Here is a 25493-nt window from a genome sequence, read left to right on the forward strand (position 1 = left end):
GCAATTGCATCAGTACTGATACAGTAAAAAAGTGCCCAAAGTCAGCATGATTCTGCTCTTACTAGAGATTCAAAATATCTGGGTCATCTATTCTCCCCAAATATTTTTATCTTGTTCTTTGTGGTTCCAGAAAAAAGAATCCAAAACATATCAAGAGGAGCAATCTTTCATGCATTTGTCTGTGTTTGTAGATGTAAAGCGCTCTTTAACCACCAAGCATTATTTATCACTATTATTGTTGTATTTCAAGCATGACTGGAAAATACTTGTCCAAAATAAGAAAAAGAAAAATCTCATGAGAGAGCCTGTTCTTGCATGATTTCCATCCCAATATTTACAGGCACAGAAGCTTCTGATAAGCTTTGGATATGCATCAAAGCTTATGGACGCTTATCCGAACCAAGCACAAGCCATGAACCTTTTGAAGTTTGTCCATCACTAGTTATCTGCATCCAATTCTTCCCGCTTCATGACAAGAATTATAGCCCCTGTCTTCAAGAAGTTCTTATGTTCAGTTGCTCTATTTTCCACAGAGGGATATACACAGTTCTACTGATGCCTATACCAGCCTTTCAAAACAAGTCACAGTTCAGTTCATTTCTAATTTTTAAACCTATTACTCTTTAAAATTTGAAACAAACTGAATTCACATTTCTTAATAGTACTTGAACCATGCAGCTATACCTCCTCCCCTTTATGCAGAATTCAGAGCTCATAACCTGGGACATTTGGTGAGTTTAAAATCTGTCCTTTCACTACATGGGATAAGGGATGCGTTCATCTTGAAATGTAGAATAAAGTAGGTGATTTCTGCTCAGTCCCTGGTGAACAGTAGCTCACACAGTAAAACTGTCATCCCTAATTCAACCCAACTGGCAAGTTTTCTAGAGAGAAGTTTTGCATGCAGACGGATTTATTGGAAAACCCCAAGAGAGGATTCTCCCTATAGGTCAGGTGTGATGAGGTCATTGATAGGGCAGTCACAATGAGGTTTTTGGCTATAAATTCCACATGTTTCAACAGCTATAAAAGGCAGCTACAAACAATTCAGATAAGCTATCCTACATGAGTTAATAAGAAATATTTTTGTTTTATGCTTTGCTTAAAATAGTGCCATTATCTTTTTGTATTCTTTTTTCTCCCTTACAGCTTTTATACAGTAAAGCTACTACAACCAATTTATTTTCCGTGTTGACAGAAGTTAGTGAATATCTTCTTAGTCCTTTCAAGTTCATCCATTTACAAAATTCAGTGGAGATTGTTTCAATTAGGGTCATCTGGTCATGTCTCCCTTGATCCTTTGATCAGCAGACCAGCAATACTGTGTCAGTAATCTCTGGGCCACCATTTGGGTTAATGAATCGGCTTGACTTTAATTCTAGCCAGTTGTAATCTTTTATAGCTTAACGATTTGTTCCACCATGAGCTCCAAATGAATATAAATGGATCCTCAATTTAGAGTGAAAATGTGGGGTTATGCCTCATTTCTAATTAATTGTAGAGCAATTAAATCAAGCCTTGATCTGTTGCAATCAAGATTAAAGCATAGTACAAGTTAGGCTGCTAATATCATCTTTGAGATCATTATCAAGGCTAACAGTAATCAACAAAGGAGGAAGAAACCAATGTAGCTGACATTACAGAATCTAGAGACCTGTTCACTATACATGTTCTCATCTTTGATAGGTCATCTAGTTTAATTGTATCTTTGACAGACAATTTGATTTAACACTTGCACTTATTTACTATGTCTTTTCTAAGGATCTTAAAGCATGTGTCCAACGTTAATTTATTCTCACAACTCAACTGTGAAGCCAATAAATATTATCTCTGCTGAACAGAAGGAAAAGCTGCAGTGAAGTTAGTTAAGCAGCTTGTGTGACACTCAGAAGGACCTAAATCTTGACCTTGATCCCATGAACCTACAAGCTTCGTTGTAGAATCAACATACACAATTAGTACGGAAGGAAGGACATCTCCACCCATTGGTGGTCCTGTAGCTTCCTGCTTTCAACGATTTTGTGACCTGTAGGGACCATTCTGCTATCAGATGTGGTGATGATTAACCATGGCCATCCTATATTCTGCTTTCATAGAGGGAATTTACCAAGTAGGTCTTCTCTGTAATTGTCAAAGACTGGAGAGAGTATTCATATCCCCAGCGGTGAAGGAAGGATAAGACTTACTTGTAATTTGTCGACAAGCTCCTTTACTGAGGCTGATCAGCCCAAACAGACCTTGTAGCTCTAACTAAGCACACTCTGGTCTGTCTAATGTCAATACATTGATTCTTTGGACAACTTGGTCTGGGTGAAACAGCAATGAAAGGGACTACTGCTACACTTAAAACGTAGTTCATGGTGGAGCCATGAAGAGAAACCAGGAGTCCAGATTCCCACTTCCCTATCATTAAATCATTGAATCATGGTCTTGCTATTCTAATATAACACTGTCCCAGATCTTTGTAAGTAGTTATGCTGTCACATTCTCCAGCAGATTAATTCTGTGTGGGCACGTCTACATGAGACGCTACTGCACATTTATTTAGTACTTGCTAATACAAGCACTAAATAAATGTGCAGTAACCAGTGTTACTGCACAGTAGTGCCAGCAAACATCTTTTAAATGACGTTAGTGCACAGTAGCCTAATGATACTGCGCAGTAGAGTATTAGCACTGTCCATGCTGTGGCGCACTACAGCGCAGTATTGCTCCGCTACTGCTCAGCCAGTGTCTCTTGTAAATGCACGCTGTGAGTAAGAAACTTCAGCCAGAATGGGCTATCGCTATATGATGCAGGGATCTCCGAGAAATAACTGGGCAATCTAACAGAGAAAAATATATGAAAACGGCACAAATTATTTTGCACTCCAGTTCCACGTTAGCTTGAAAAAAAAATTACAGCAGTGCCATTTTCAATTCAGTGTTATCCTGGAAAGGTTACAAATTAATTAGAATTATGCCTTCTTTGTGCCAAGTGATAATTTACTGCAATTAATTATCAAAAGATCTACTGCTGTCAATTATGGTACTTGCTCTTTGGGGGGGAAGCTATTTACATATAGTTAAATTCCATAACAAAGTTCCATTTTACTTTTATTGTTTTCAATTAAACGATCATCATTTGCTTTCCCTCTGCCAAATACAATAAAGACTTGTTAAGAACTAATCATGCTACTGTGACCTTTTTTTTTCAATCCAAACACTAGCAAGACCTGCATTGAGTCAACACTCCTATTGTTACACCTGCAAATTGTACATAGAGAAGAGCATACTTCAGAATTAATGAGCACAGCTGCGGTCTCTCTTACATTCAACACTTGTAAAATAGACCTCTTTAAAGTGCCATTATCACAATATTGATAGAGTTATTTATAGTACTGCAAACGTTCCCAGTCATAACAGAGTCCTTGTTATCCCCCACAGCAGTTCATGTTGTTGCCATCTCCTGGCCTCATTCCAGCGCCTGTGATAAGGCACCAGGTGGACAATCCTTCACAAATGAACTATAAAAGACATTAGTAAAACTTCTATATAAGTTTTATAGCTGGGAATAGGTCAAGTTGTCAAGCCCCAGCCTGTGCAAGGCTTGTCACGTGCTTCTCGCACGGTTTCCCAGATTTCCGATGTGGAATGTGAAGTGAAATCAGAGGCACTATAAACTGCAAATGATCTGGCCGGTATTGTCCAAATGGGGGCTGCTTTCTGCAGTTACTAAGATGGTTTCACCGTAACTGAGCAAAACAGATGTAAGTTCAAATTCCTGGTGTCACTCATGGAAAACAAACATTACAGGTGCCAACATTTGTTGCTAAACAACTCTTGGGCTACACGTTCTGGGTGTGAACAGTTAGAGATTGTACGAAGAAGTGGTTCTGTTGCTACAAAGTAGGTAAACTACTTTAATTTTTAGCAATGTACAGGGAAAACACATTAGCCTGTAAGTCTGCTCAGCCTTCTGGCAGATACTGGAAATGTCATCCGGTCAGTTTAACTAATGTCACTTGGACTGTTTTCAATTTGGACTCAGTTCTGCTCCCATCCAAGTCAAGGCAGATTTTCCTACTCCAGCAGTTGCAGCAGCAGACCTCTTCTTTGCACTTGCCTTATTCTGTTTAAATTTTGTAACATGATTCTCCTCCACATTTGGGATCCAGATCCATGGACAGACCATACAATGATGGGGATGCAAAGCATAGCTGTAAAAAGGTCAGTTTTACAACCAGTCCAGGTTCTCTCTGAATTTCAGGGTCCAATGAACCCAAAAAACTCAATGCAAAGTTCAGATAAAACTGAGTTCTGTCAGGAGTCCAAGGAGAGGTTAATCTAGTGTGTGATGAAGCAGTTCAGTCTTTTTTGTAACAAAATCCTAGAGATAAACCACATGGGTTGGAAGCCAGAATTTCACTAAAATCTTTCTGCTAGATTGTGCCCACCAACACAGTCATGTACACCTTAGTGGTTACATCCATGTGGACAAAGCTACTCAAAGTCCTGTTGACTTTGCTGGGGATCAATGCATGTTGCTCTTGCTGCAGAGTAAGGGGGAGGTTTGCACATGGAGCTGAGTCCAGACTCCCCAGTTCAGTTGGACTGCCATGTGCCATTCTTGGCATATAAAGTGGTCTTAAAGTTAACTTTACTGGTCAGTGGAGGGTAGTGGTTTCTGGGCAGTAGGATCCCCTAGATGGCATAGGACTGTATTAATGACACAACACTACCAAGCACCCGACTTGGAGCACATGACTAGGGCACCCCATGACACCAGGAATATCAGACTGTGGCTGTCTTGGTGCTACAGGCAGCTATGAAAAAAAAACCTGTAGCTGCTCTACACCCCCTGGTCTTATATTCTCTCTAGTTTCCTTTGAGGCTAGAATCCAGATTTGGTGGAATTCATAGATAAACAGGGATCTGGGTTTTCTGTTCACCATGGTAAAACATGGATTTTTCTCATTTTAAGGAGAAAAACCTGGATTTTCTCCTTTTAAGGAGGAAAGAAAAGCCTGTATTTTCTCTTTTAAAGGAGAAAAATGTGAGTTAAGGTGGGTTTACCCTTGCAGGCTGGAAGAATTGCAGTCTGCAAGGGGCTGGGGGGAGCAGGAGGAGGGCGGTCAGGCAGGAGGCACCAAGTGCACATGCACACGTACAGGTAGCCTGGAGAGCAGCTCCTGCAGGTAAGTCTGGCGGGTGGGAGGAAGGATTGGGGCCCCCATAGAGAGAGAGGGAGGGAGTTGGGCAGGACCGAGGCTGGGGCTGGTGCCCAGCTGGAGCAGAGTGTGGGGCATGGGGCCAGAATACATGGTTGCAGGTCCTGGACGGGGACCAAGATGGAGCCACGGGGAGGCACCCCCTGCCCACACAGCAGCAGCAGGGATGGCGGTGCAGAGGGCACCTCACCATGGTGGCACTGGGTTCATGGCAGTGGCACCTGGACCTGGTCTGCCATGCCATGCCAGGTCCTGCCCACTGGGCTGCAGGGGCCCCAAGGGGAGGACATCAGGGCAGGGAGCCTGAGCCCTCAGTGGGTGGCCCACACCTGCTCCCTCCACGGGATCCACTCGGGCCATGCCACCCTGGGGGAAGGGGAGCCAGGCTTCTCTCTGCTGCAGCAGCTGCCGCCTCCCACGGGCAGCAGCCAGGGCTTGGGCACTTCTGCAAGGTACAGGGGACTGCTGACCCAGGTCCCTGGCCCCATAGCCCTAGCAGCTGGGGGACCCTTCTGGCAGGGCTGAGGGAGGCAAGGATGGGGTAAGGCGCTGTGGGTGGGGAGTGAGGGGTACCAGCAGGGCCAGGGGGCTGTGGGTTGGGAGTGAGGGGCAATGGCATGGACAGGGCACCAGCATATCAAGGCTGCTCAGTACCAGAAAGCAATTGGAGGGGTGGGCAGCCACAGCTGGGTATTCCCCTGGTTAGTGAAGGGGGCATGGGGAGCTCTGATTTTCCATGATAAAAAATCCAAAATTAAACACCAAAATGTATAGGTATTTTGAATGTATTTTATTATAGTGATTGAGGCACTATTAGGCTTCCAAATTGCTTTAAAATTGTAACTGTATCAATAAAGCATTGTGTTCAACTGATACCGATGTATATAGTGGCATTTCATTTTAATCACGGAATAATGCAGATTTGGAGGGTTTTAATCAGAGAATTTGTCATTTTTAAACAGAGAAAACCAGGATCCTGTCGTTATCTAAATGATCATGGGAGTCTTTATGAACCTTTCTGAGAACCTTAGGAGGTTTTATGATCACTGAAAAGCTTGGACAGTTTTAAACTTACCCAGAAAATATGGAAGCATTGCTAGAAAAGAAGATAGACACTGATGCTATTTTTCTCCTGACTATTCAAATCCATACTGAATCTAGTGGTTATAGCTAGATACATTTGCGGGTTAAATTTCAGCTTAGAATAGCACAGCTGGCAGAATTTGCCTGGTTTTCTGTTACCTTTTTCCAGCATTCAAGATACATATTTTCCAAACATTTTGTGGTGTTGTTTTTTGAAATATATATGCTACTTTGTGGTGTTTGTTTTTAAAATATATATGCTACTGATTGGGATGTACTCTGTTTACCTGTGTTAGAACTAGATACAAGTAAAATGCAGGTACACTATATGGCTTTGCACTGGAGTGAGCTATAAAAAAGTTGGGCCTTCTGACTTTTAATCATATACTCTAAGGCTGTACTGATACCCACCCCCCTTTTTTTTTTAAATCCCATTCCCTGGAATATTTAAGCAAACAAGTTTGCTAGCAAAAATATTTATCATAACGGGATTTCAAGCAAAGTTGTAGAAAATGAGCTTGAATTTCTTATCATGAGTATTTGCATTGCAGATCTGATTATAAGACTTAAAGCATTCTTCTCAGGAAAATGCAGGCATACTTATGCAATTTGGGTCAAATCAAACCAGATCAGGAACTGTTTGCAGAAATTATTTGATGAATAATTTTGGAGAAGGGCTAAAATGTCCTGTGGCCTATGCTGTGATGCAGAGGAGTAAAAAAATACAAGGTTTTTGTACTGCTGGTCATAGATAGCGGGGAGCAGAAAAACCCTTCCAAAGGCAAATATTCTTCTTCTTGGACAAGCAAGTATTCTGCCTGTTGGACTGGCAGGGGCGGAGAGCCAGCAATCTTGAATTCAAATTCTCTACAACGCCCCAGCCAGAATAGATGGGCCAGCACAGAAGGGGAATTATTCTGCTTCTGGTATCCTGGCCCCTAAATTAATGAGGCCAGGAGCAAACTGTGACTCATCACGATTCTCTCCTGGAGCAATATCTCTTGATCAGGGAAGGTTATTCTGTCACAGCTTGGCCCTACTTTTAAAAAAAATCCATTTGCGGACAAGTCCCAAACCAAAAAAAAAGGGGGGGGTTGGGGTGGGGAGAGGGGAGAGGGGAGGGAGTCGGCAAAATTTTTGAACAAATGACTAATTATGAATTATGTTCCCAGAGCTACTTCTGAAGTATATAGGTCTTAAATGTTTCATGGCTGAAATGTCAGGGCTAAACTAACCTAATGTTCTGTTCTCAGTATGAATTCAAGAGAATAGCTTCAAGGGGCAGGAGAGCTAGTCGAATTAGTAATGTTACATTCAATCTTGCAGGTGTTGCTGGCTTAAATCTATTTCAGGCAGCTAGAGATATAGAGCGACAGCTATCTCATGGCTGTTTGGCCTATATAAAAGGATGCGTTGTGTCTCAGCACCTCTCCAGGGGCCCACGCCAACTCTCACTGAAGTCAATGGAAACACTTCAATGGGACCCGCATCAGGGAACTAAATCAGGGAACTAAATCACACATATTCCACCACGAGTGCATTGTGCTAGCAGGTGTTCTCAGAAAAAGATGCCAAAAATCTACCTGCCCTGTAAGAGCTTTCTTAATATGCCTTGTTACTTTTAAGATCATTTTTGAAAGTCAGGGTAGAAGAACCTGCAATGTTAAAGTTTTCTTTTGCTCAGAAGGACTTTCATTTCTTAGGCTGCTTATGCAAGTCTGTGGCACGTACATGTACCATTGCCATAAGAAGTGAGCACCTCATGTTTTTTATCCTCAGAATACCCCGATGTAGTAAGAAGTATTGTTAGTCCTAGTTTACACAGAAACTAAGTGATTTGCCAACGGTCACTTAGGAAACCTATAGCAGAGCAGGAACTTAAACTGCCAACTTGTTAGACCATCCTTTCTCTCCATTGCTGCATATTTTTCACGTAGAATAAATTACCTTTCAAATATATATCCTGTTATATATGGAGAGAAATCTTTTTTTTTAATTTCAGAGCTGGGTGTGAAACGGTTTTCACACCCTGGGAAACTTTTAAGATGTAAAAAATATTTCCATTCTCCATTGGATGGAAACCAAACATCTGCTGAAGGGCTTTTTTTGTGTAAAAGATGCAAATTTGAGGAGAGAAGAGTAGCCTGGTTGTTTGGGCGTTCCCCAGGGATGTGGCACATGGGGTTCAAGCCTATGCTCCACCATTTTTCCTTATTCCAAGTGAATGCACCAGGCCGTTGGCTCTTCTGGAGCGAGGCACTTTTGTTGGAGCTGTTCTACTTTGTGGAGCTCGTTAAATATTCATTAGAGCAGGGACTTGAACCTGGGTCTCCTACCTTCTGGTTGAGTGCGCCAAACACTGGACTACAGACTCTCTCTCTCTCACTGGCCCAATGAATATTTAATGTGTTTGTACAAAGTGGAACAGCTAAAAAGGGGATATTGGGATAGAGAGCCCAGAACAGGCCTGTGGTCACGATACTCACTTGGGCTGTAAAGGACTCAGGTCCTGACTCAGGCACATCAGGGAATTGAATTTGTCTTATTTATGCCCCAAATGAGGGGACTACATACAGGGCACTTGGTTAACTTAGGGTTTCTGCCTTGCTGACCAGATATTTCACTGTAGACCTGAGAAGCCGCTAATCTCCTGAAAATTCTGAAGAAATACATCGATTACTGGGGAAAGTTTCAGGATTTAAAAAAATCTACGTTTTCTGAAGGATGAAAAATCATTTAATCAAAAATTCCTGATCGGTTCTACTTTGGTTTTCTTTTCAATCTCCTCAACAGCACAAGACTCTTCCCTCTAAACTTCCCCATGTTTCAGTCATTTTTTTTTGCAAAAAGAAAAAAAAATTATGTTCTGGGACAAGGGAGGTGGAGCAGTTAGTTGTTTTTTGTTTCTGTGGACTTCCTTAAATAAGAAGCATGGAGCTTTGATGCACACATTATTAAACTAATCCAGTTAAAATCAGAAAAGGATTTTTCATAATTCAATCGGAGTTATTTTAAATATTTGGACACTGGTCAAGGACAGCTTTATTGATTTAATTTAATTGCATATATTTTCCTGTCCTTTTATTGAGGTCTATTTTTCAAGTCACTTGAGAGGCTGCTAACATTTCAGAAAGGGCATATGCCAAAGCATTGCTTTAATTCATTATCTTTTGGACATACAGTAGTTGCTACTTGGCCTGAATTAAATCTTTTAGAGAAAGTGATAGTGTCATTACTTACAGATATCCATAACTGCTTTTAACTGAATTCTCTTGGAGGTTTTGCATAAAATTTGCCTTGCACTTATATTAAATGCAAATGTGTGTTATTTCAATGAAAAATAATGATTTCATCAACTAAGGACAGATTTTTCTTGCTTTCATATGCTGCTGATGGGCTAAATTTTCCCTGAGGTCATTTATTGCCAAATAGATAAAATAAAAACCTTCTACATATTACTTTGGTAATTCCTTCAGAATGTGTAAACACATTGCTCTTCAAGGTAACAGGGGAAATAGCCTGTGATTTTTTTTTTTACTTCCTTTCTTCATCCAAACCATGTTGATTCTCTTGAGATTCTCTAGACAAAAGTGAACATTAGCTAGATTACTTCATGTTGAGCTTCCTTGACATAAAGTCAATGCTTTTCCAAAAGTTATGTCAGCCTCCCTCAGATTGCAGTCAAGATCTAGATGTTCTCAGATTATGGCCTGGATGCATGGACTGGAAAGGATGGTGAAGTGAGGTAATGTTCAGAATATGAGCAGCAGGGTAACGGAGCTGTCCCTGAATTCGCACATCCCTAATACTGAGAGCCACTTCCGTTCAACTTTCCGTTCGGTGCGAGTAGTGATATAATGTTAAAACAGCTTAGTGCTGAAGATATAGTGCTAGAAGGAGAAATCTGTTGCTTTAACTATGGTCCTGACTCTCTCCATCTGCTTTCTATTGCAATGGTTCTCACCCATTTTAGATTCAAGGCACCATTAGATTGGAAAGTCCCCCTCATTAGACTCAAGGCGTCTCTCGGAAAATTCCAGCTCTTTTTTTTGTTATTTGTACTATAGGGAAATGGTAGAGCAATTCTTGTGTTGCAAAGAACTTGAAAAGCCCACAACAGGTCAGAATATTTTTGACACTATGCATTCCTACTGGGAATATCTGGGTTTAGCTTGTGAATGGTGTGTAGGTGTTCCCATACTTAACACTGCTAGTATTGCACAGCACCCTTAAAAGGATCTCACAGGACCCTGGTTGAGAATCACTGCTCTATGGTTTGTTACTCCACCTTAGAGTGGTCTTAAAGTACATTTCAGTCTATCAAAGCTCTCTAGAACAAGCCACATCTTCGAGTAGGCAAGCAGTTGAACCATCTATCTGCTGGGACAGAGACCCTGTGTTTCTGATTGTCCACTGAAGTATCTAACGTACTCCAAGGGCTGTAAATAATAGCATTAAACCATTGTTGTTTTATTACAAAATAATAAATTTAAGCACAAAATCTGGATTTTGCAGGGACTCATCTCTATTTTAAGAGAGAAGCAAGCAAAACTAGATTGGTTTTGGTTTTGCAAATTGCATATCAAAGATGAATCAGACTTGCATTGAGTTCTAGAAGAAAGCTCAGCGTTTCCTTGTGCGAACAGAAGGGTATGTTCTGATAAAAGATTTGTTCTCCTCTGTCTTGGAATCCCAGACCATTAGTAAATAGAGTAAATACCTGATTCCTGCCATGCTCCTCAGAAATTACCCGATTTCTAGAGTGACACCCAATTCGTGAATGTTTTGATTAGAAATCTAGTATTATGTCTAATGAAGTATTTACAAAACTCTTTGTGCAACCAACTGAACCACGTACAGCTGTGTGATTTGGAGGTTGGCTGAGTATTGACAATTTTCCCAACTGAATCAAACTTACAAAAACATGCATGGCTGCATCTGTAGTGTCAGCTAAATTACACTACTACACCACTTCATGGTATTCAGCATATAGTCGTCGTGAATTTGAGTCAAGCACATTGTAAAATCAGGGTCAATGTCCTCGATCTTAGTGTAAGAAACTCTTAAGATTCCATGAATAATCGTAAAACTGAATGCTTATACTAAGCAGAAAGGACACAACCAAGATGTGTCTCAAAAGTGCATTATTAAGATTGTGAAGTCAACCACTCAAAGTTAGGAAATGCCAGATTAAAGATTTCCTGTATAGCTTTGATTGGGCTTCTTTGGCCATATGTGTTATGATGCAGTCTTTAACCATATAATCACACAATATTCTTTCTGCAGGACCTCTGCCTTAGTTAGTGCATGGGACTGCGAGTGCTTACTGAATGAGCAGATATCCAATAAGTCTTTTCCTCCTCCTCCTTTTTGGATACTCCAGACCTCACTGCTGGCAGAATGATTAGTTTCCTTATAGGTTTTTCTGTGATGCTCATTGCTGCAGAATCAGAGGACTTCCCCACGACTGAGGAATTTACTTTCAAAACAGGTGTAATTATCCCCATTTTAGGAACGATGAACCAATGCACAGAGATGCTGGTAGAAAGTCTCTCCTCAATTTTGAATACCAGATGTGAGACACCCAAGTCTTGATTCTTAGACTGCTTAGCATTATATGACACTTCATATGTTCCAGGCACAGCTCCCAAAGAGTCCACATCCAGTTGTGACTGCTCAGCACTTCTGGGAATAAGATTTGAGGCTTTTCAGTGCATGAAGGATGCACAAGTGGTGACTGCTTGTGAAAATATGGCTTGAATACGATGCCCAGCAGTTCTGGGGTTATCAGATCTGTCCTGTCTTCTCCCACGTTATTTCTCAGTCCTTCATCCTGTTTGTCCCAGTCTCACAGTTCATAGGTCATCACCCAATCCAGTCTCCTTGTGTCGCCTCTCCCCTGCCTTTCTTTCCTTCCTCCACTCCAAAACTTAGCCTCCTTGATCTCTGCTCTTCAGCTCTCATCTTTTGCCTCCTGCCAGTCATTAGTCTCAGTTTCCTTGACTGAACCTACTATAGTGGTGCTTCATTTTAACCCTCAAGGTCTGGCTGTTGTTCTTTCTGCATTTGGATGACATAGCTTTCTCTTACTGGGATAGCAGCAAAGGGGTCATTGAAACATGGGAGAGACAGAATGCTTTAATTCCCAGTGCCTGGCCTTGTGCTAGTCCAGAATAGCCAGGGACCATTATACATAGAGTCTGGCTCTGGCTCTGTACAAGTGAGCTAAAGGACACCTGCCTGATTGTTTTATTGTGCATATGTAGTCTTGTCATACTTGGTAGCTGTAAGGGGATAATGCATGCAGAGTCAAGTCAACGCTAGGAACTGTGAGAGATATCTTCTGAGAAATTTTAGGGTAACCAAAACTAGGTAACCAAACTGAGTTAGATTTTTGCAAGGATGGCAAAAGGTACAGTGCTTCACAAAAGGATGGCCCTGTGCAGATTTTAGGGCCTTGTTTCAAAACCAGTGGACACAATACAGAAAATGTCAGCTCTAGTAGTTAATGTCTGGCAAAATGATAAGTATTGAAAACTGGCCCTTATCATGGAAAGTGTTGGGGAACCATAAATAATAGACAATCCTCTTAGTCCCCTCTATAAAAATGGTAGTATCTTTTTCTCAAACATAAGTGTTTCTATGTGGCCTAATCCTAAAAGGCTGCAGAAGCCCCACTTGACTTCAGTAGGAGTCTACATACCAGCAGGGTCTTGCCCACACAAAATACCTTGTCTGATTGAGGCCAGAATGAGTGGAAAATAAATAGACTCTTTTATATCACCATATTCTATGACCCACCACATTCACTCTCTTGAGGTCATCGGCAGCCGGTTTACAAGGCTGAAGTTAGGATGGGAAGCTAAGTTGTCAACTGAATAGACAGAATCCTGAAAAGCTAGCTGCTGGAAGTGCTGCCTGCTGATATCTTGATTAACATTTGCACAAATCCCTAGTGCATCCAAAACTATAAATCAGTTAACATCTCTTTTGATCAAACATTAAAATTACTCGAGGAATTCGAAAGTGTGCCTTAAAGGCAAGAAAGAGACAAGTAGAAAATCCATTATTTGAAGGCAAATAGAGGAGACTTTATGTCCACCTTTGGCAGATTCCTTCAATATTTAATTCAGATCATAAAATAATTCCATGTGGTTATCAGGTACTAATGAGTCATGGTGCAATGTTTCTGAATCCCCAGATGGCAGTGGAGTGGGATTAAAGACTGTTAAGAGAAGTTAGTTCAGTGTTCAACTGTACAGAATACAGTCTAGACAAAACTGAGTTTCACAATGGAAGGTGTGTCATCAGCTTCTACATACGTTAATATTTGCATAGGCAAAACCCACATACATTACAGCAGATGTATAATATGAATCTATCTGTTTATTCATATGGTCTGTACACCCAGAATATCCATGCAACTACCAATATTTATCCTCAGCCTGAGGGAATTATTATTATAACTATTTCATTAGTATGAAGCTGAGGTACAGAGAAATTAAAGCTGAGATTTGCAATGTTTCTTAGGATTTATATTTATTTTCGTGAGAATAAAACACCAGAATCCCTTGGGCAGTTTTGAAAATCTCTGCCTAAGTAGTTTCCCCAGAGTTACCCCAGGCAGTCTGTGACAGAGCCAGAAACAGAGTCTGAAAAACCATGGTTTAAACAAAAGATGATCCTTCCTTCTGTGAAGGCATTTAGCAGCTATTGTTTCACAGCAAACAATAGAAAATGCACAGAATTAAACTATGCCTTTATTGGAGAAGTCTTGCCTATCTGTGTGTTTGGCAAAATTTATCTCAGTACTGTGAAATCACCATTTGCAACCTAAACATGAAAAAAATAAGAGGGATAAAACAAGACTATGTTCGAATACATAAAAAACATTAGAATATAAGAAGTGCCATACTGGGTCAGAGCACTGGTCCATCTAGCCTGGTATCCTGTCTTCAAGAGGTAGAGAACAGGATGCTTTAGAGGGAGAGCATTTAATGAGGTATATCTAGAGTAATCTGTCACATCCCCATTCTTTACCCTCCCTGACATGAAGTACAGTGATTTCTGGTAACAACAGCGTGTGCTGTGAGTGACCTGGATCCACATCAAAACCATCTAGTCAAGGACACAGCAAGAGGTCTATTCTCATGTCCATACTCATATGTTAACTTCCATTGAGAAACATTCATGGGAGCTGCATACACATATGGAGATGTGAATAGCCCCAGTGGGAGTTGCATAAAATAGTGTATGCGTTACATAAAATAGTGTGTGACTGCAAAGGCAGCTTCACTTGCCAAGATAAGATAATTTGGGGGTGGGAATCTTAAAGAAAGGTGTGGATATATCAAGTCCTTTAAGCATCCCATATATTCAAATGTAAATATTAAATAAAAAAGTTTTAAGATTTATTCCAAGCTTCTAATTAAAATTTTTCTCTTTTCATGAAGCATCAGGGAAAACAGCATCTAAGCGTTAATACTGGTCAAGATTTTCAAACATGACTAGTGACTTCTGAGTGCTTCATTCTGGGGGTTCCAAAGTAATGTCATTTAAAGAGGTCTGATTTTTAGGAGTCATAATCCTTCATCTTCCAAAAATGCAGTTGCTTTCTCAAATGAAGCATCCAGAATCTGATAGTCAAAATCATTAGCCATATTTGAAAATCCTGCCTGCAAATGCCTAAATGGGGTTCTAATAACCAGCTTGATCTGGCTGAGACAACTTGACCTGGTTGAGACTGTGACTTCCAAGTATTTATTCTCTTTTTGCTTGTAAGAAGGATTTATCTATATTCTGAATAGACTTAAGGGACACAACTCAAAGGACCTACTGACTGACCCAGGCATGGCCTGAGATACATGTTGCTTCATGGTGATCTTATTCTGTAGATAAAACAGGTGCGTCTCTTGTTTGTTAGATGGTGATGTTGCTCCTGGAGATAACTGCTGAGCAGAAACCATCTGATGATCTTCCTAAGTTTTCAAAGCTTTCTCAGAGAGATTTCCCATGACCTGAGGAACCTCCTGTTCCTTCATAACACAGCAGGTCATCTACTTGGTGACAAATATCCCAAGAACATGTTAACCTGTTAGGCTATTCACTATACTCTTTCCAGGTGGAACAGAGAGTCCAGTTCATGAGTCTTCTTTCTGATTTTGAAAGAACTACATAGGATGAGACTTGTTTTATCTGAGACCTCGCTTTGTGACCATGACCTTCCACCTCAGTTGCATTTCACTGAAACAGTGAAACTGCCAACCAACAGAGGAAGGCTGTAGCTGTGAAAGAGACATGAGAAGACTAGGAGATGGAATAAAAATATCCCTGAGCTTTGTCACAATCCACCCTTCATACACAACCTACTCCAGCTTTTCTATAACAGTACTCTCACTCTCAGACTTTTGAACTCAACTTTCTTAAATAAGTGCCAAAACATAAGCATGCCTGGTAGCAAAGAAGAGAGAAGAGTGTTGTTGGAGTTGTTACTATGGCATTTAGCATTAATACCATATTCTCTTGCATATAACATTCCCTAGGATATATAATACACACCTTTTTTTTGAAAGGCAGAATAAAGAAAAACATTTCCAGAATTATGAATGCATAGAGCAGGGACACAACATAATCTTCAGCTGACTTATCCTCTTTCCTGCTTAACTAAAGCTGAAACCCTAGCATCTGCTAAAAACTGGCTTTCATGAATAGATCTATGATTTTGAAAGAGTTAAAGAATGTCCCAGACTTTGAAATAAAAGGAGAGAGACCAGGAACAGCGAGCAAACCGCAAAATTGCCCTAAGAAACATTGCTTGATTACTAGAACATCAAGGCCATTAAAAAGGAGAGACAATTGTTAATACATCTGGAGCGAAGAACAATGAGTCATCAGGTCAACTATGGGCATATCTATATGTGCATTTACGCTCGCTTAAATTTACTGAGCAGTAAATTACTGCACAGTAAGTGGAAATAAGCCAGCATCTACACATGCAGGTGTTAAAGCACATTAAGGCTGTGTGTGGACTGATTTAGAACTACAGTTAGTCCCAGGTCAGTCCACACACAGTGTTACTGCGCAGTAAGGCATCTACACATATGTTACTGCGCAGTAACTAATCAGGTTTAAATTTGATACCTGCATGATGCAGGTATCACATTTATGCTGAAGTCAGCATAAGTTGCCATATTTACTGCACAGTTCAGGCATTCATGTGTAGATGCGCGCCCGTAGTGCACATTAATTTTGGTTACTGCACACTAAATGTGCACGTGTAGATGCACCCTGTCTCCCTCAGCTGCCTGAATAGTAATGCCAGAGCTGCTGTACTGAGGAGCAGGAATCAAAGCGGGTGTTTCTGTCCTGAGCAGAAAATCAGCCTCCCTACTTAATACATTTTGAGTACTTAATACTCAATTTTGGGGGCCTGACTTTTTGGGGAAAAGGTGCATGTTGTATGTGAGAAAATAAAATATTAAGAATATGGATGGATGGGTGATAGGCAAATACATCTGTTAAGCATATGCAGTGGCTAGATCAGGAGACCTATTTGCGATCAGGCTCCTTGGTTGCTATTCCTTCTATTCCCCTTTCCTAAAATGTCGGTGTTCAAATCTGTAGATTTTACAAATTCATATTCATCCTATGACTTCACTTTGGCTTCAAGCCCCCCAGGGGTCTCTCCGATCCCTTAGCAGCAATTTCTTCTGTAACATCCTGTGACAAAAGTGTCCAGGTGAATAACAATGAGAGTTTTGTTCACGTCGGTATTAATTATACAATATGGTATTTGAGACACCCCCCCACACACACTGGATTGTATATCATGTTTTTTGTGGCTATGTATTGATATGGGCAAGATGGCCCCGTTGTTCTAGCCGTGTGCTCAGCACATGGCAAGCTGGGGCCCGTATCTGGGCCAAATATGTAAAACCCTCTGCCTTCACTGGGCAGAGGAAGCAGGGGATTCTTCGGGCAGATTGGTTAGGAGAAAGACGAAAATGTGCCCTCCCATATTGGACAAGGCTTGGGTGATGTCACACCAGGTCTATACGAACCACTCACTGAAGCTCTCTCTTCTTTTCTCCTGGGGCTACTGAGAGCTGCACGGTGACATTGGGAGCCCGAAAACCTGCTCCCCATGGGGGGTCTGCCCCGCTCTTCACTGAGAAGCCAGCAAATGCTTTTTGAAGGAAAGGAAAGCCTCAGGTGCAGAGTGAAGACATCGGAATAGGAGTTTGAGACTCCTATTTCTTCCCTCTTTCCTCTTTTTTTTTTTAAGTGGGTTAATGCCACTGGGGGTATTAATCCCTGAGCAAACTGCCCCAGAATGAGTCTTGGCAGCTACTGGCTACAGGGGCCTGGCCCCCTCTGGTTTGTAACTGTACTGTCCCAGCATGGGGTGTAGCTGAGATTGGGTGTCCAGGCCTGGGTCTTTTTGGGGGCTCTTTTTGCAGCTAGCTGCATGGCTGAACCCTGGCTATATGTTCAGGCCTCAGTGCAGTATAGGCCTGGCTGGCTTTTGCTGCCCAGTTCAGTCCCAGTGAGGCAGGCCTGAACTCTCCTTCGAAGTTTTCTTCTTGCAGCTTCTGCCCAGCAGAGCTGGGATTGGGATTAGGAATTTAGGGGTGTGGCATGCTGTCTGGAGCCACAGATAACCCCTCAAGGCCACTACATGGAAGTGGGGATCTCCCTACAAGCATCGCAGGGAGCAACGAGGAGCCCCATGCAACACGGAAGGACCCACGCTGTCTAGCAGCTTCCCACAGACCAGCGAACCCAAGGAGCAGCTCAAAGGACTCTCCAGTGAAGCCCCCTCTCCAGCCCATTGCTGAAGGGCAGGAAGAAGGGTGCAAGCCCCTGGAATTGCCTTTTGGGTGAGCCCCAAGTCCTGGACTGCCTGGGCATGGGTGAAGCCTCCCCAAGAGGGTGCAATCTATAAACTATGCCTTGTAGTTGGCAGTGTTTTAAATTGTATTGTCTCCTTTGTTTTCTCTGCCTTTGTTTTCAGTAATAAATTTGTTCTCTGCATTTACATTGTTTGCGAGGGGGGGTTGTTTATGTGGGACACTCGAGTAATTTGTTTAGTGTTTCCCAGCTGGTCTGGGTGGGGACTCGAGCCAACGTAAAATATATTTAGACCCCAAAATTGAACCCAGCCCTTGTTGGTCCCGACCGGTGCCTGGCAGAAGGGTTACAGGCTAAATAACTAAGGGGGTGGTTTTTACTATGATGGTAAATGTTAATATTAAGAATATGGATGGATGAGTGGTAGGTAATAGCAAAAATATACACCTGTTAAGTGTACAGATGTATAAGCTAAACCAGTCTTTAAGAACTGGTTGTATCCCTGCTCTGAAGCGATGAAAAATTATTTATTGTTGCAAATCATGTTCTAATTGCACTGACATCTAATTCAGTGTGGAGATAAAGATGGAAAACTATGTTGAGAACTGATGGCAGGTGGATTGGTTCTTTCCCATATGATGCTAGGCATCTCAAAATCTTGAGGTTAAAGGGAACTTGGGCAATTAAATGACATCAATGATCAGATCTTGTATATACAGATTGCACCAGTGGAAAATTTGGCCCTTGCTGTTATTTCTGTTGTCCAAGTTTATACTGGCTTAAACAGAGCTATCGTAGCATCATGGCAGGAGAGGGCAAACTCCCAGTCCCCATAAGAGAATAGAATTTGGAGGCCAGATCTCTTCCCAGAATCTGTCTATTCCATCTATCAATTGATTTCTCTCTGTATGTATTTCTGATGTTCTCTGATGCCAGGACACTTCAGAAGAGTAGTTTGAACAGGGATGCAGCTTTGGGGGAAGTATTTCTATACACCTAAAATCTTTTGGCTGACCCTCTGCTCTGAAAACCTCTCCAAGGAAAAAAGGGGAGAAGAAGAGAGAAGACTGATTCCTTCATGAGAAATAACCTACAGCCCCAGGCAGGTAGGACAATTTAGCATTCTGCTCACATTTAGTGGATATGCATTAGCATTAGTATTGTTAGGACGGTTACTTACTACTTCTTGGAAAAGACATGAGAGATGTAGACTTTGGCAATAAGAGAAAATCCATACTAAAGCACACAATGTGTAGGGGTATTCAGTCATATCAAATTTTAGCTTGTTAACATGTATAATTGAAAAAGTGGTATTCTACACTTTTAATGTGTCATTGATATAATGGTAAGTAGCCTGAATTCTGAAGTAAAAGAGAATGTTTTAAACAGAAGAAGACAGGTTTTACAATGTATTCTTGTTTTCTCTCCTAGATTTCCACTTTTGGAGGCTCAACTACCCACATCTCCACTTTATTTTAAAAGAAAAGGATAAGACAGTAATTATCACCCCCAGATGGGTAAATGGGCTTCCTCCACATCACAAAACTTCAATTTGAGGTCTTCTGTTTTTAAAAATTAAAGGAGGATTTTCTCAAATTAGGCCCTAATCCAACCAATCACCTTAGCATGTTATTAATTTAAAGCAGATACGTAGTCCCATTGTAATGATGTACATCACTGAGAATGCTGACCTGCTTAGAGTTCATCAGTGCAAATCCTAATGACTCCTTTGCAGATCAAATGGCACCAGGATCTATCTCTAGCTGGGTCCTAAAGATGGTCTAGCTAGATATTTGGTCTATGTAATCCATTGCTAGAAATCTTATCACCAGCCATAAGATCACTTAACGCTAAGTATGTACTCAATCACTTTGCTGGATTAGGTCCTATTCTGTTTGGCCCATGTTTGTTTAATATAAATTCCTCATATGTACAATATGTGGAACTTGTAATGCAACCATTTGGAATAATATTGAGGACACTCTGAGCTTACTTTTGACAAAATGCCTGCATTTCAGATGTGTTTGCACTAACATTAAAATGCTAATAAACTGTTTGTTGCTGTGGAAGAAATCTTTTTATTTGCTACTTCTACTTCTGATTTCTTCTAAAGAAATCCCCATTTTCTTGTATGACAACCATGGTATTTAATGTACCTCAAATAACATCAGAAAGGGACTAAACCTAAGGTTGAATAGCCTCACGGTTAGAGAAGGTGGTCTCCCTTTGCACCTCCCAGGCTATGTTGAGGACAGGACAGATGTAGGCCAGGATCTGGGCCAAAACTTCAGGGTATTGATGGAGAAGGTGCAGCTTCAGCAAATTATTAGAAAACTGATTTACAAAGAGATGTCAAGTTTCCACCATTGCACAACCTGTGGTATTAATCTGTACTGGAAAACTACTGAATGCATTTATCTGCATCACTGAATTAATTTCCTTGAGCTGTAATTCTTGTTGATTTAACTAAGACTGAACTCTATAAATGTTGTACCTCTTTGTAAATTTTAAAAGCAATACCAAGCAGGTACCTGGGAGGTAAATGCCATGAGCTAATGAATTCATAGATGTTAAAGGTACTGATTCATTAGGCTGACTTCCTGCATAGAACAAACCACAGGACAAGCACCGTTGAAAATCAAGTCCATGCTTTTTATCCTATCAGTTACTTTGTGTTTAGCCTTCAGCTTTCCCTTTGGGCTGCAATCTCATCAGGTTTAATAAAGTTAGCAGAGTTGTGCATGCTCAGGACAACTCCAAAGAATACATTGGAGCTCAAGAAGTGGTGTGAGATATCTAGTGTTCTGGGTTTATAGTGAATGGTGAATGGTTATAGTGAACAGCATCTAGTATTGCATTCACAGATAGTCGTCCAAGGCTTTTTCTTAGTAAGTAGGTGCATTTTTAGTCTCTTGGAAGACCATCATAAATGTTGGTTGTGGTTATACAAGATTCTAAGAAGAGGGAGTATATGAGCAGCAGAAATTCTTGTTCTCTGCATAATATCTCTGATGGAAATCAATTTTTGAGGGAGAATTGCTCTCTGGTAGTTGGGCATTAGTGTTGGGTAGAGATTCCTAAAACAAAGAGATTGCCCTGCACCCTGCTTGTGACCACTTTTGTTCCAAGACCCTGGTATCTATATAAATGACATGACTTTACACATAGATTATGCACAGATTTCTCTTCCACTTGCAAGTAGATATGCAAAGCTCAGGATTTGAGTTACTGCTTCTCAGAGGGACAGCAGAGCTAATGCTCAATATGGAGGTCCAGCAGAAGTGTCAAATACTCTGTCTTTGGACTGGGGCTGTCCTACTTGATTGCCTTCCTGGCAAGTCCGATTGTGCAAAAACTCAGCTTTCATTTTTTTAAAACAGTTTCTAGGACTACATGGTTACTCCAGCATGCTGAGATGTAAGGTCCAGGTGGTTCACAGAGTAGTAGGAGGCTTTTTTCCCTCATCTTATTCCTCTGCATGTATGTAGAGTTCAAATCACAATCTACTGACCTAGACTGACCTCTGGTCACTAAATTATAACCCTTTGTGTTGAGCCAAATAACTTGTATTTGACTATAGCATCTTGAGTTGAAGACACAAGAGATGCAGAATCCAGCAGTTTCCTTAGGCATTTGCTTTTGTGCTCTGTCACCTTACTAATAACAATGTTTGCCTGATTTCTAATTTGAATTTGTCTGGCTTCAGTTTCAAGCCATTCGTTCTTGCTGTGACTTTCTCCATTAGATTAAGAAGCACTGTAGTACATAGTACTGTATCTTCTTGCATACAACATGCACATTTTCCCAAAAATCGGCTGCTAAATATTGGAGTGCACATTATATGTGAGAATTAGGGTAAGCACAGTTTCTGCCAATCTGGGTAAAACTGAAAGTTAATTCTGCAGGGATCCACAGAGAGCAGAAAAATAAGCAGGCTCATCTCCCCAGCTGCTGATACTCAGTTACTTACTACAAGGAATGATTTTTTAATTTTGCCTTTCAAAAACAAGGTGCATATTATATTCTGGGGCATGTTGCATACAAGAAAATGTGGTATTCTCTGCCCATGTAAATACTGAAAAATCACAACCAAGTCACCTTTAAAATTTCTTTTTGATATATTCAATAGATTAAGCTCTTGGAGTGCCACATTACTAGGCATGTTCCCCACCCTTGAATCAGTTTTGTGGCTCATTCCTGTCCCTTCTCCAAGTTTTCAGTGTCCTTCTTGTACACATTTAAAATACAATGCCCCAAACTGCATAGGGTAAAGCGGTGCAATCACCTCCTGTGTCTGGCACACACTGCTTTTGTTAAAGCAAATTGTATTTGCTTTTTTGTAACAGCAACATGTTGCTGACTTGCGTTGAGTTTGTGAACCATCGTGCCCTCCAGATAGTTCTTGGTAGTGCAGCCGACCCAGTTGGTGTTTGTACATTTGGTTCTTTCTCTCCTGTGTGCAGCACCTTACATTTGCCTTCAATGATTTGCATTTTGTTGTCTATAGCCCAGTCTTCCAAAACATTGGCAAGCATTCCCAGTTTTGTGTAGTCTGCAGATTTGGTCAATATATTCTCTATTCTTCCTTCCAAATCAGTAATAAAAATGCTAAACAACACTGGACCCAGAGCAGACCCTTGTAGGACCCCAGTTAAAACCTCCTGCCAGTCTCACATTGATCCGTTAATAGTTACTTACCTTGTGGTTATCCAACCAATTATGTATCTTCCTAATGGTAATTTTGTCTGGCCCACATTTCTCCAGAATGAAAGACTGAAATTGAGTTTGTTTGACAAGACCTATTTTCCATAAAACCATGTTCAGTGGCATTCATTAGATTCCTGTTCTTTATTAGCTGAATCCTGCATTCACTTTTCCATTATTTTGCCCAGAACTTATGCGTGCCCCAGTCCTGGAGTCATTTTAATAGGCTCAGCTAGATTATGTGCAGGCAAACCAACTACTGTAAAGAAAAAGGCATCAGGGATTTATTGTGCATCAGCTATTCCACAGTAGCTGCCCAGGTACACTCTCTCACCCACGGCTAGATGAAAGCTAAATCATGGTAGGTGCATGGGGCTAAGCTACTGTGCTTTCTGAGCTTTCATCTGCCACAGAGTCAGAGCATGTACAGAGGCAGTTACCACTCTACAGGTGATGCTCCCTTCCACCATGGGATAACTAGCTCATTTGCCCATTCCCCTCAAGAGGCTTCAAATTACTGGAAATTTGCTTTTAGCTATAGAGGGCCCTGATTCAATCCCTGGTATTGCCTAGAGTGGCTGTGTTCACACTTACGTATTGTCAGGTGACTAATTGATCAGTTGCCAACATGTCCAATATGCACGCTGTAAAAACAACTCATTATGTTAATGCATGTGATCTAATTATGTTAGTACATATGATAGGTTACATTACTGGTCATTGATTTACCTACGGTTCTAAAGGGCTATTAGTGTCAAAATTATGATGACTGTCAGTTTTGGGAGAATAGCATGGCTGGCCACATGCTTCCTGAAATACATCATGTCAGATGCACCATGAAAAGTAACATGAGGAAATATTGGCACTCATGTAACTATCCATAACTGTTGGATTTCTACAAAGTGATTCTACTGCATCATAATTAAGGGTTTGAAAGTCAAATGATTTAAGTGCTAGTTTTAATTACTGCTTGGTGAACTTTAGTGTGTTAGAATTGTCACAACTTTCCTTGAGGATTAATCTCAAGCCAGGCAATACAGTGGGAAATTATTAACTCATACTTTGGTTCAGCAATTAAATGCATTACAAGGTTTATGCAATTAGCTGTTTAAGATGTCATTATATTTTGCCATCTGGTACACAGGAGTTTATGCATATGAACAGGCACGTGTTGAAGTGATTTTCACTATATGACTCTTGATCTCAACCCAAATCATCACTATAATGAGTGGAAGACACAGTGTACAGTACATTAGTGGCAGGTGCATACTATCAAGCTTCATTTTAATAGAAGACTTTCATTTTTCCATTTTTAAAGTATTCTGCACAAGTGCTGGAGAATTAATTGCTCGTTTGCAATTTAGCAAAGCCTGAGGACATGCTATTTCTCACTGCTAAGGAACATCAGGTTTCAGGAATGGAGCTACTGAATTTACGTTCTTTTCTCCTGTAACTTAAGGGCACCTTCTGCCTCCAGGTACCAACAGGGATGTCTCTCTGAAGTCAGGGGCAAGTATGCACTTGCATTTTGAGTAAACAGAGCCAATGATTTCTATGTGAAATGTCTAAGGGACTAGCAGACTTCTCAAAGATGTGCAGCAAGGTAAATCTCAGAGTGGTTAACATACAAAGCAAGCTGAAGGGATTCCTTAAGCCCCACCGATGGGGTGACCCCTATGAATTACTTGACAGTGGCTAGACAGCTGGTCGGCAATGATCTGTGTGGTACTCTGTTCAGAACTGCCTCCGTGTGTTCCCCTGGCCTAACTATCTGTCACTGCCATTTCCACCTCTTGGCTCTCATCTGAAACTTAGACCATAAATTCTTTAGGGAAGGGACCTTTTTTTGTTCTGTGTTGCCCAGCGCAGCGGAGCCCTGGCTTCCTGCCACTAGCACCACGCGCATACGGTATATTAATAATCGTTGTGGAACTGTCCTTATGAGGGTCTCAAAACGTTTCCTAATCACTAACAAATGAAACCACACGGTACTTCTCTGAGGTGTTACTGTCCACTTCGACGGAGGTGCCAAAAGTTTAAGTGACATTCTTGGTTGCATGAGAAGCCAATAGCAAAAACCAGATTAGAAGTATGAACCCCAGTCCTGCTGGAACTACCATGAGCCTTTTGGGATTAGACCACTGATCCCTAATCTTAGCCCTGAAAAATCGTCACATAGAGGTGTATATAGCTGAGGAGGGAAGAAAAAGCTTTCTCTGGATGGGGCGGTTTGAATGTTCAGCACCAGGTTATGGATTGCTCAGATGGGATTGCATTTCCTTGGCTTCTCCCTCTAAAAATAAACCGCAGCCTATTCGCAACTACTTTGCAAGTTTTGTATTCCATAGTGGAAGTCAGACAGTTTCCTAGCTGAGTCCCTGTTATTCCAGTTTAGGAAAGTCCTTCTGTGAATGATAGTAAGTGTTAAAACTGTATGGAGTTCTCAGATGTGTAGTAAAATGTGATCAATATTCTAGTAAATCAAATCTCTGGATACTCTTAATTCCCTGGAGATATGGATAATACCTTGCAGGGAAGGGAAGGCGTTTCAGCAAAGTATAATTCTAGCTACAGTGCCTGAAATCTCCAGCATGAGAATTATGCTGTGTCTGTTTACATGGGTTAGGACTTCATTATTGAATTACA

General features: G+C 41.1%; 1 protein-coding gene and 1 long non-coding RNA gene across 6 annotated transcripts in view; one reads left to right on the forward strand and one right to left on the reverse strand.

Moving 5' to 3' along the window:
• The window catches only part of NFIA (nuclear factor I A), a 429137-nt gene that overhangs the window by 86134 nt on the left and 317510 nt on the right, over positions 1–25493 (forward strand). The window lies entirely within an intron of this gene.
• LOC112550903 overlaps positions 1–25493 on the reverse strand; it is a 42428-nt gene that overhangs the window by 8153 nt on the left and 8782 nt on the right. The window lies entirely within an intron of this gene.

The sequence above is a fragment of the Alligator sinensis genome, unplaced genomic scaffold, assembly GCF_000455745.1.
Source record: "Alligator sinensis unplaced genomic scaffold, ASM45574v1 scaffold588_1, whole genome shotgun sequence".
NCBI lineage: Eukaryota > Metazoa > Chordata > Crocodylia > Alligatoridae > Alligator > Alligator sinensis.